Source organism: Halichoeres trimaculatus, unplaced genomic scaffold (assembly GCF_033239565.1).
Source record: "Halichoeres trimaculatus isolate MK-OKI-2021-1 unplaced genomic scaffold, fHalTri1.1 fHalTri1_scaffold_1, whole genome shotgun sequence".
NCBI lineage: Eukaryota > Metazoa > Chordata > Actinopteri > Labriformes > Labridae > Halichoeres > Halichoeres trimaculatus.
This window is the reverse complement of record NW_027437179.1, coordinates 41575494-41587510: the sequence shown is the minus strand read 5'-3', so window position 1 is coordinate 41587510 and position 12017 is coordinate 41575494. Positions and strand designations below refer to the sequence as shown.

Below are 12017 nucleotides of genomic sequence, written 5' to 3'. Positions count from 1 at the left end.
GTTTGGCTTTTTGTTGTCATCGTTCACAAGCCTTCCCAGCGACTCATCTTCAACTGATGCATCAAGACTAAAGAAAAAGAACAAAGTCCAGTTGAAGTTGCCTACATGGTTTGTATGCAGTGGTTAGCATAGTAAGAAAGTTGAAAATATCATGTAAAATTTGGAAAAAGAATGATTGGAGAGAAGGGAATGTTTGATTTCACAGCTGAGCAAGCCACTGAAGTATGATATAAATCTAAAGCTGGGCAAAAACAAAGAGAAAATCTATACAATTACAAGACCTATATGAATAATCTTGGTATCAAAACAAAGGTTACTCTTGTGGAATTATTGTAGAGGTGAAAGCATCACATCTACTAGGGCTGATAAAATGAAGATTTATACTATATTTCAATTTTCGTCTGAAAAACTGTACTTTATTTAGAGTGAATATCCCTTTTACATGAGGCTAGTGAAGACATAGAACTCTAATTCAAAGTGCTTGTGAAGCAGCTCAGTGCGCAGTTTTACAGAGATCAGGTGAACAGGAAGGAGTTTTAGGAGTTTAGGCATAAAAATGGCCATTTAAACATATTTAACCATCAAATGTCTCATTTAAGTTTTCTCGTATATAAAACTGTACAAATTATGGCTGGGCGACATGGCCTAAAAATGTAGTCATGCTAATTTCTGACTATATCACGGTACACAATATCTCAATAATTTAAAAACTCCTCAAGAGTACTTCAAGAATGTGTCATTCTCACCTTTTGATGCATCAAATGACACCAGTATAATAGTTTAAGTCATCTCTGCAAGACTTCTCTACATTAAATGGTCCTGTTTGTAATATAGTAGTCAGTGGTTCGGATTTTTCTTTTCATTTGCATGGAAAAAAGGGGGAAACTACCCATGTCATGCATTGATTACACATGCAAGGAAGGGGCATATTCACTTTTACTTACCAATAACTTTTCCCTTTCCACTCAAAATCAAACAGGAACACTGCTTCTGTGTCATCATAGTGCCTAAAATGAAGGGGCCTGTCCTGTTTGAGAAGGTTGCCACGGTATTCAACCACAAAATCTCCTTTTCTGAAAGCCTCAGTCGCAAAAACCCCTCGACCTTTAAAAAAAGGAAAAAAGCAAACACTTTATCAATATTTCTCATCTACTACAGCAGCCTGCCATATTTTTAATCAGAAGCTATTGTTCTGGAAGCTACAGCAAAGCTGTGCAACGATATTGTGTAAGAGCAGTGGTTTCCAAATGCTGGGCCATCAGAAAAGTCCTGGTGTGCCTTGGAAGTATTCAAAACCGGAGTATTACTAAATTCACAATTATACAACAAGTAATGAACAGAAGTGTGGACATCTTTTGATTACAAGATGCATCATAATGCCGACATAAAGGCTTTGCATTGATATTGAGACAGGGCATGATCTTGCAGCAGGGAAAAAATTCAGGGTGTGCAGCAGCATAGGGTGGAGTTATTCTCGGAGCATCTGATTCATTAATAATGTATGTACAGAAATTTTAACAAAATATTACCAAAATGACTCAAAAACACAATATAATCCAGCTCTCCCAATCCACATAGCGTGACAAAGTTACCATTAAAAATGAGATATGCATCAGATGCAGTGCTGACTTAATTAAAAAACATTCGATAAATCAAAAATCTAAAAACTAACCTTTGTGCAGATTGATAAAACGCTCTTTGAGTCCAGCCTTATCAATTTTCGAGTGAATGTGTTGCTCTGCATCTTGTTGTGGAGTGACTCGTTTTCTCTTCCTCTCTCTCTCCATTGTACCTCCAATGTGAGCCATCTCACCTACTGGAGAGAGAACTTTAATCTATTAGTATCACCAAGATTAGTTAACAGATTCTCAGTTAACTAACATGTACCATTCAATAGTTTTGTAAATGCTTAATTTAAACAAACAAATAATTTAAACAATGTGTTGTCATTACAATACACTTAACACAATGTCTTATATTAAAGTTCATGCCATAACTGATTGAAAATCTCAGTGCAAGACCCTCCAAGGTATAACGTTAAATAGCAGTTCATTCTTATCAATGCAATCAGCAAAATCTACTCGAAATTCAAAGAGTCATCCCCTCCTCCAAATACTGTATCATTAGTTATAATCATAAACTGTAAGGTCATTCACAAAAAGGTTCACTAAGACCAGAGCTAATCTGCGCAGCGGCTCCCTCAACTCATCTGTTCCAAACTAACTAGTGTACCTGTGCGTCATCCATTCCGCTAGCTTACCTTAACGTTAGCCTGCAAAGCGCCGCTATGGTAATGCTACATTAGCGTCGCTAGCGTCGTTAGCGTCATTAGCGTCATTAGCGTCGTTAGCGTCATTAGCGTCGTTAGCTAGCGTCATTGGCGTCATTAGCGTTGTTAGCGTCATTAGCATCGGGGCTAAAGCACCCAGATATCTGCACCAATGCAACAGAAACTCGGAAGCGGCACATTTTAACTGATGTCTCAGTCATTACACGGCTGGATGTTGGCACACTGCACAAAACCCTGCTATTCCAGCACAATGTTTTGCTTACCTTAGAGGGTAGCTCCTTCCTTGCATCCTGCTGTCACTCCAAACAACATTGACCGTAGCACATGCGCAGGGCTGCCGGTTAGACACGCTTCCTGTCGGGGGATGGGCTATGACGCGCGATTTCGCAAAATTTTGCTTTGCCCATTGGAGTTGTCCTTTGTAATTGTGTGTGGAATGAATTGTGCATTATGAGTGTTTTACACTTCAGTCAACCGTGACTATCATTTATTGTGCAAGTCACCAGAGTGCAGGCCTTGTATTTATTTATTCATATAATAATATATTAGTAATAATAAGAATACAATACATAATTAGTAATATAATAATAATATAAGTAGGAAGTTCAACTACATTCACAAATACTGCTCACCTCATAAGCAGTATTAATTACAATTCTCATAATACTGAAACCCATCCAGCAGTGCTTTATCCTTCCCTGTATGGCATGTTGATAATTAGGGCCTGTTTTATCAGAAGATTATTGGAACAGTTATCAAAGCAGTTGGCTAGATTTGTGATATAGAAGTCAAAATGTGTCCCACTTCCATTCAGCTTCGGTTAGATCAAGGTTGGATTAGTCTGCTTGAGAAAGACAAAAACAAAGGATGCATGGTATAAAAACTTATTACCTCTATCCCAGAACGTTTGGATTCATTTGACTCTGAGTAATAGAGAAATATATCCTGAAATCAGTTTTGTGTAGAAGCTTATTATGATTAATTCCAAACCTAAGTGCTCTGTTACACATCAACCACAGCTAAAAAATTCTTCATGTTTGGATTTAAAATCATCTAATTCTGTACTCTGCATCTAGATTGAGTTTCTTGAGTTTCAAGGCTTTATTGTTGTCAGTCATTGAACAGTATGTGTCTTTAATGTTTTTGTTCCTTCAAATTATATACTACATATCCTGCTTCAAAAATGAAAGGAAAAGAAGAAGAAAAAGAATTAGTGGTATATGAACTATAATAACTAATAAAATCCCTTCATTTTAGTAAGTATGTAACAATGATAAATTAATTCCAAATCAACCAAAATCTACACATAACAATGTTTATTTTCATAAAGCAGGAAGGTGGGTGTAAAATGGTTGTTGGTGGGCATGTAGGTCTAGAGAAGATCTATGTAGGCTAACCAGCGATAGCAAGCTATCAACATGGTTTGCTCTATCGATGGTTCATACAGACAGGGACAAGTTAATTTCAGAAAAAAAATCAGCAAGTCATAAATGGAGCTATGGATCTAAGATCATCATAAGATCACTCTCTAAAATTGACAGCTTCTCCCTCTCCATTGACAGCTCCTCAAGTCTCCTCCTTCCCTCAGGTTAAGAGTCTGGGTGTCATCTTAAACAGCACACTCTCCTTTCAGTCACACATTATTAATATCACCGGGTCTGCTTATCACCACCGAAATATGAACCATCTCTGCCCCTCCCTCACCTCTCACAGTGCCTCCATCCTAGTCCACAGCCCGCTCCCTCACACCCTCCTCCTCCGTCCACCTCAGCTTGCCGTCTGCCCGCTTCAGTACCATGGGGAGCAGGGCCCTCAGTCACTCTGTGCCCCATCTCTGGAACTCTCTCTCCCCAGACCTCCATAACTTGAACTCTCTTTCTCTCTTCAAATCCAGACTCAGAACACACCTTTTCAGAATCGCTTGTTTACTTTAACTTCATTTTGCCACTTTCATCTACTTCATCATTGTCTGTTGTGCACTGCTGTTTTTTATAGTTGTATTTTTTATTGGTGTATTGTTTTTTTATTTTATTGATGTTATTTTATTGTACAATGTCCTTCAGTGTTCAGTGATCTATCATCTATCATTATTATTCGCAAAAACAGTTCAAGCTCAGAGTAGATGGAGAGCATTTGTGAACAGCAGTTTTCAGATTTTGCCACGGATTATTGATTGGATTTAGGACTGGACTTTGATTTGGCCATTCTAACACATAAATATGTTTTGTATTACCGTGGCCCTGGCTTTATGTTTAGGGTCAGTGTCCTGCTTGAATGTGAACCTCTGCCCCAGTCTCAAGTTTTTTGCAGAATCTAACAGGTTATCTTCCAAGATTGCCCTGTATTTTGCTCCATCCATCTTCCCATCAACTCTGACCATCTCCCCTGTCCCTGCTAAAGAGAAGCTCCCCAAGAGCATGAAGCTGTCACCACCATGACAGTGGGGATGTTCCGTTCAAAGTCGTTTGCAGAGTTAATTTTTTTCCACACATAGCATTTTGTATCGGACACAAAAGTTCAATTTTGGTCTCATTTGACCAGAGCACCTTCTTCCACATGTTGGCTGTGTCTCCTACAAAGCTTCTGGCAAACTGCATACAGGACTTCTTATGGTTTTCTTTTAACAATGGCTTTCTTCTTGCCACTCCCTAAAGGCCAGATTTGTGCAGTGCACTACTAATAGTTGTCCTGTGGGCAGATTCCCCTACCTGAACTGTGGATCTCTGCAGTTCATCCTGAGTCTCCATGTGCCTCTTGGCTGCATCTCCTTTCAGCCTGTAAGTTTAGGTAGACGGCCGTGTCATGGTAGGTTTGTAGTTGTGCCATACAATTTCCATCTCCAGATGATGCATTGAACAGTGCTCTGTGAGATGTTCAAAGGTTGGGAAATCTTTTTTATAGCCTGACCCTGCTTTAAACTTCTCCACAACTTTATCCCTGACCTATTTGGTGTGTTCCTTGGACTTCATGATGCTGTTTGCTCCTCAATTTTCTTTTAACGAACCCCTGAGGCCATTACAGAACAGCGGAATTTGTAGTGGGATTAGATAACCCCAGACTCTATTTAGTCATTAGGTCAGCATGCGATAATTCAGCAATCATCAGGCAACTTTTGAAGGCAATCAGCTGCACTTAGAGGAAACAGGACTGAATGCTTTTGCACACTGCACTTCTATCACTGTCAAACATAACAAAAATAACTCTACTTGCATGGACAAAATTTCCTGGACAGATTCATATCTAAATGCATTACTATTATTTTACTAAAGCGAGGTAAACCAGCTGGATACACATTCAGGAATGATACACGTCAGAGAACTGCATTCAGCGTTGTTCCTACTATCAAAAATATGTCTTTATTCCTTTGATCTGTAATCATTTTCTCCCTTGTGGTATCAAAACTGATATCAAGTATCATATCTTTTTAAGTATCTGTATTGAATTTGAACACTAATGCATGCCAGTCTGTGATTGCTTGGTTTAGCTAAATTATCATACTGTTTGACTGCCATGAGCCACCGTACTGTGTACTCTCATCCAATCAGAATGCAGTCTAGTTCACTTTCCCTTGGGTTCTGTACTGCAATTGCCAGTTACTCCAGACATAAATGCAGTCACGTACATTTGGTGCGATCATTGACAGCAGTCAACTTCTGCAGAAAGGCTTTAAGACGCAGGCTTAGTAACAGTATCTATGTGCTTTCAATAGTTTGCATTACATAGGAGCGCACCTTCACTTAGCTCAGTGGTTCTCAAACTGGGGAGGACCCTCAGGGGGGCCCAGAGTTATCACAAGGGGGGCTCAGCAAAGCTACCAAACAAAGTAAAAACAAAAACAATGAAATATAATGAAGTCTTTGGCTAATGAAGACAGATCATGATGTGCTGTGTCTCAAAAGTCAAAATATTAGATTCTGACAGTCTGAAGTAGAACAAGTAAAGACATCTGAGACACAAAAGGGATCCTGTTGATATTTCAGAGAAAAAAAATCTGTTGTGCACAAGTTAATTTACAGTTTACACAGACATTTGTTCTTATTCTTTTTTAGTTGAGATGTCACACTGAAGTTGCAGTTCTGTATTGGTCTTATAGATGTATGCAATAAGATGCATAAATGTATTTGCATGGTTGATGGGGCTTGAAAATATTTTTAATTATAAAAGGAGGGCCCCATGAAAAAATTTTCAGGAAACACTCACTTAGCTAATCTTGCCAACTTGATCTTCAAGTTAGTGCAACTTGAAAGTTTGTGAAAAGAATTAAGTTTCTCAAATTTAAAAAGCATGACTCACAACTGTACTTAACTTTAAGCAAGTTGGGTTTGTTTAAAGTTAAGCAAACCCTAGACAAATACACATGACTTGAGCAGATGACACCGGTACATGTGCTACTGTAGTGCCAGCTACATTTCTGGCTATGGATAGCACTGAATAAATACGTGATATCTTCACAGTCAGACTTTATTTTTGCTGAGTTATCATTTACTGTGTATCCTTCCAATTACCCTGCCTTTGGGGTCGTGCAGTTCCACACACATCCACTAGGGGAAATGTAGAGTTATACACAGATTGGGGGCAGAGGACCACACACACACACAAAATCTCTGAAAAATATCATTTTTGGGGACAATGGAGATTTTAACATAGAAACCCATATTAGAGCATGCTGAATGCAACTGCAATGAAATCTAATTGGGGACCGTGGTTTTGGCCCCCAAAGGCAATGGTGCCCCCAATCAACTGGTGTGTGAGCTGATGACATTCCCCAATTTGGACATAAGTAAGAACACACACACACACACACACACACACACACACACACACACACACACACACACACTCTGGCCTACAAAGACGGCCTGATGCAGAGATGAACAGAGATAAACTGTTGGAGCAGAAACTCGAGCTGGAACAGCTGCTCATCCAGACGCTCGGACAAGATTTCACCTGATCAGAAATCTCTCTTTGAGCTTCTTTCTCCAACTTTACGTTAATTACTGAGACAGGGAGCTCCGGTTCACACACACACGACATGTGATACTAATGACTCCAGCCGGCGACGCTGAGGCTCGATCACAGAGACGAGGTTTCTCAGAAGCCAGCGGAGCCGCGATGATGAATGACTGACAGAAAGATGAGGTCTGCTCGCTGACGTTTGGAGGGAGGAAGCGTCTGAGCAGCTGAACTACTTTTTGATAATCTCACAAACTTTAAATAGTAACAGGAAGTGTGTGTGTGTGTTAATAGAGACGTTATTGATCGATGTGATAAACCAGCTGCTCAACAGGAAGTGACTGATAAGAGAAACTGCTCCTCCACCAGGTGTGACGGAGATTATTTCACTTTACTCAAACAGACACAGGTTTTGGAAACCAAGGGAAGTTTCCGGTTTCCTGACTTTTAATTCAGCATCTTTGTGTGTGTGTGTGTGTGTGTGTGTGTGTGTGTGTGCAGAACACACAGGGAGGACAACATGCCAAACCAAACACACGCCCACACGCTGATTCCCATGGGATCTCTTCTTCGTGTGTGTGTGTGTGTTGGCGCTGTGGTTAGGGAGTGTGTCGGTGGATGTAAACAGTGTGTTTTATGCAAATTAAGTCACGTTAAGCTTCAAAACTTTTTCACCTTTGAATGTAAAACTTTATTTATTACAAAGTGAGAAGAAATGTACAGATTTTGGAAGAAGACACTTTGAGAAAGTTTCCCGTCGCTGACAGCGTCCAAATTACCGCCTCAGACGGTAAATATACAGTTCAGCTGAACGGCCTTCTGGGTAAATGACAGGCAGAGAATAACCACCTGTGTGAAGACAGGGAGTGGCGTCTTTCCTTGAAGCCCAGCTGACAGATGACTGAAGGCCGTTAAGAGTCGGGGCTTAGAGGAAAACGCCGCTCAGAGTTTCTGTTTGGTTAATCTCACCCAGAGGAGGATGTGCTGACAGAGCGGGCTCAGCGTTCAGCTCCTCCCTGCTTTACTGAACGTTTATCTCTGATGTTTACACCTGAAGAATCTGCCTCATCTATAATCTGAGTGATCTGCTCCTCAGCTCTTCATCCAAACGCACTCTTTAACAGAAAACTCTCTAATTTGACGGGTGTTCCCTGCAGATGGAGGAGGATGTGTTAGGTGCACGTCAGATATCTGCTCACAGTTTAGATCTACAAACGTCACTGAGAGAGTTTCAGAAGATGAAAAGAAGCAAAATAAACAATAAAAAAACAGTAAAAAATAGTGGTGGATGTTATGGAAGATGCAGCATCTCTTAGAAACAAACCTACACTTCATCACCCAAGTAGCACACAGGTGTGAATTTTATTTTCTCTTGCCCAAATTGTTGAAGAGTTACGGTAATGAGAACAGCTTGGATCAATTAATAACTGTTGATTTCTCATCTCTTTTTCTTTAAGGATCTGTTTGAATTTCCTCCACAGCCCAAATAGTTTCACTGCAAAAACATGAAATTTTATCAAGTGTTTTTGTCTTTCTTTAAGTAAAACTTGTGGGGAAAAAAAAGTAAAAATGTCTTATTTAAAGTTATTTAAAGACAAGAAATACGGTCTAAATTGCTGTAACTAGTAAAAAAAAATCTGCCAATGGAACAAGAGAAAAGTTACTTGTGTTAAGACATTTTTCTAGTTTCAAGCAAATTTTCTAGCAAATTTTTTCAACTTGTTTTTTTTGTACTGAAAATTAGACAAAAACAATTGATAAGATTTGAGGTTTTCAGCACAGCATCACTTGGAAGCAAATCAACACTTAATCACCCAAATAACACACAGGTGATATTTCTTTCTCTCGCCCAAATAGTTCAAGAGTTACGGTAAACATAAAGCTAATCTTTTCTTCTTTAAGGAACATTTTGAATTTTCTTGGCAGCCCAAATAGTTGAGGAGTTACGGTAATTTAAAGAGAACTGATGAAATTTGAACATCAGCTCTATGATTGGTTATCATCCAGCAGGTGGGCGGAGTTTCATGGTACTAAGAGTTCCTTTTAAGCCGACCAGGTGCATATAAGCTCGAAAGATAATTCTCCAAGTACTCTCACAGAGGATCACCTCAAGGCAATGAGTTTCTGCTTCCCTGGAAAAAAAAAAAGAAATCTTTTCAGTGTTTTTGTCTTATTTTAAATAAAAATTGTCTTTATACTCAATATGAGCTACATTCAACTTATCAGTCCAGAAAAAATGTCTTGTTTCAAGTTTTTCTAAGAAAAAAATGAGGTCTGAATTGTAACAAGAAAAAAAAGAAAATCTGCTGATGGAACAAAAAAAAAATTCTCAAAATTTTCTTTAAACTAGAATAATATCTTAATACAAGTAACGTTTCTCTTTTTCCATTGGCAGATATTTTTTTTACCTTTTACAGCAATTCAGACCTCATTTTAGTCTTTATGTAACCTGAATAAAGACATTTCTCCAGACTGCTCAGGTAAATGAGGATATTGGGTCTGAAAAGACATTTTCTACTCAAAATTAGACAAAAACACTTGATAAGATTTCAGTTTTGTGCAGAGAGCTTGTGAACTGGGGACCCTGGCCCTGTGATTGGTTATTAACCTGCAGGTCGATGGTGGGCGGAGTTTCATGGTACTTAGTACCTGTCCTGGTCCCAGCTTACTGGGTGTATTTCAGCCTGACGGACATCTCTTTCTCTCACTGAGGTGTGCCCTGAGGTAACAAGTTTCTGCTGAGTTGGCTTCGGGGTTTGTTTGTAGCATCATGAGCTGTGGTGGATCCAGGTGGTGACTGAACTTACAAAGGTTTTTATTGAATCAACACACACACACACAAAAAACAAACCAAAACCAAATCCAAAACTCAAGAAAATTGGTGCATTTCATTTGAACTAAGAAGTCAGAATTTACAAGTTCTGAGTGGGAAATTTCCTCTTGGGAAGTTGGATCTACACCACCCCGAGTTTACAAACAAAGATGGCTGATCCGTACCGGACCACTTGTTGAGTGTTTTCTGTGTTTGCACAAAACAGGAAACTGTCAGCAGAAGGTTTTGAAGTTCAAACAACTTTTGCACACATGAAAGAAAAAATGCAAATCTGCAAAAGCTGCAGTAGTTGGAGGCAGCACTTCAGACCCCGACAGCGTGCTGGAGAGAGTCAGCTGATGTTGTTACAGAGAGAGGAAACAGGTGAAGCTGTTGCGTTTCCATGGCCACCACAACTTCCTGTTAAAGTCAAGCAGTAAGAAAGAAACGAGCGGGGATATCAGAGAGAGGCGAGGCTATGAAGTGGTGAAGAAAGAGACAGAGCGCTGTGCTCAGGTTGAGAAAGTGACAAAGACGGCGAGGAGCAGAGCTGACAGAGAGGCGTGGAGGATGAATGGAGGCCTGCAGGCTGCTTTTACACTGAGGGCGAAAAAAAGGTGGAGGAGAAAAGCTGCGTGAGGAATTCCATTCAGCTGTTTCTGAGAAAGCGTGGGAATTTCTCTGGAATATCCTCCTCAGGGGGACCCGGACAGGAATCAGCGCTCAGAGGGTCGTTTCCACTCCAAGCAGCAAAACAGATTTCAGTTTTTGACAAACGGTTTGAAAAGCAGATTTCTCCAACTCTCAGGAAGATTTACTGCAACACATGAGACTCGAGTTTGACCTTCCACAGGAACGTGGAAACGTTTTTTTCTAAACTGAGGTTCCCAATGAGTGTTTCTTTGTTAGAAAACACAGCTTAAACCAGAGAGAAGAGGGAAGACGAGGGCCACAGGGGGCGCCAGAGTCACCACAAACCACAAGTTCAACACAGGAGTTTAAACAGGTCTCAAACCCCCGTTTTCCACTAAGTGGGTCAGCTCAGTTCACCATGGTACGTCTGGTGTTTTGACTGACTTAAACCAGGATAGCCCCCCCCCAATGACTGAACCGTACTGTCCCACAAAAACCTCATGCCGATCACAAAGAAGACAAGTTGCTGGATGTCTTCCTTCGTTGCTCTTTATTTACTGTGTTGCGTTTGTCTTACGGGGACAGTTGGCTGTGGAAATACAAACAGGATCCAGCTTTACTGATCTGACCCGTACCAAACCATACTGATCCGTACCGAACCGCTTGGTGGGGCGTAACATCCTGCTGCAGATTTGTGCAAAATGAAACATCCAGATTTGTCAGGTCTCTCCTTAACCTCTTGATGCCTGTTGTCACAAATTTGCGACATACCCTGTCAGGTCTTGATGTAGCTGAAATGACCTTTGTATCTCATGATTAGCTATTGATTCATATTCTACACAAACCACAGATCTTATCTGATATAACTTTCTTTTTTTAAAGGTTTTTAAAGGTCCCATATTCTGCAAAAATCACTTTATTAAGTCTTTTAGTGAAATTTGTGGGTCTTTGTTTTTCCTCCCAGCCCACAAAATGTGATATTTAATGACCAAACCTGTTCTTAGAAGAGCTTGTGAATATAAAATCCTGACCTAAAACGAGCTGTTTGAAATTTGGGGATTTCTCTTTTTTGACCAATCAAAAAAACAAGAAAAGCCACATAGCTCCATGCACAAGCTTCCCATCTCAGAAGAAGACAGACTAAGTGTCTAGAGTTCATTTATCAGGAAATGTTCCAGCTACACTCAGTAAAACTGTGCATGTGTGTGCTAGTCACTTCACGGCCGACTGCTTTTCCAACTTTGGACAGTCCAACAGAGGGCTAGCCAATAGACTGGTCCTGAATCCAGGCGCATTACCAACCATCCTCCAACAAACCTGGGACCCTGG

The 12017-nt window shown here is 40.1% G+C and overlaps 1 long non-coding RNA gene across 1 annotated transcript; it reads right to left on the bottom strand.

The window, feature by feature from the left end:
• Positions 1-5: 5 nt before the first annotated feature.
• On the bottom strand, positions 6-2590 carry LOC141786306 (uncharacterized). Its single transcript, XR_012597687.1, has 4 exons — positions 2554-2590; positions 1673-1816; positions 945-1104; positions 6-67 (listed from the first exon to the last, which is right to left on the bottom strand). It is a non-coding gene; the product is annotated as an uncharacterized LOC141786306 (long non-coding RNA).
• Positions 2591-12017: the final 9427 nt, after the last annotated feature.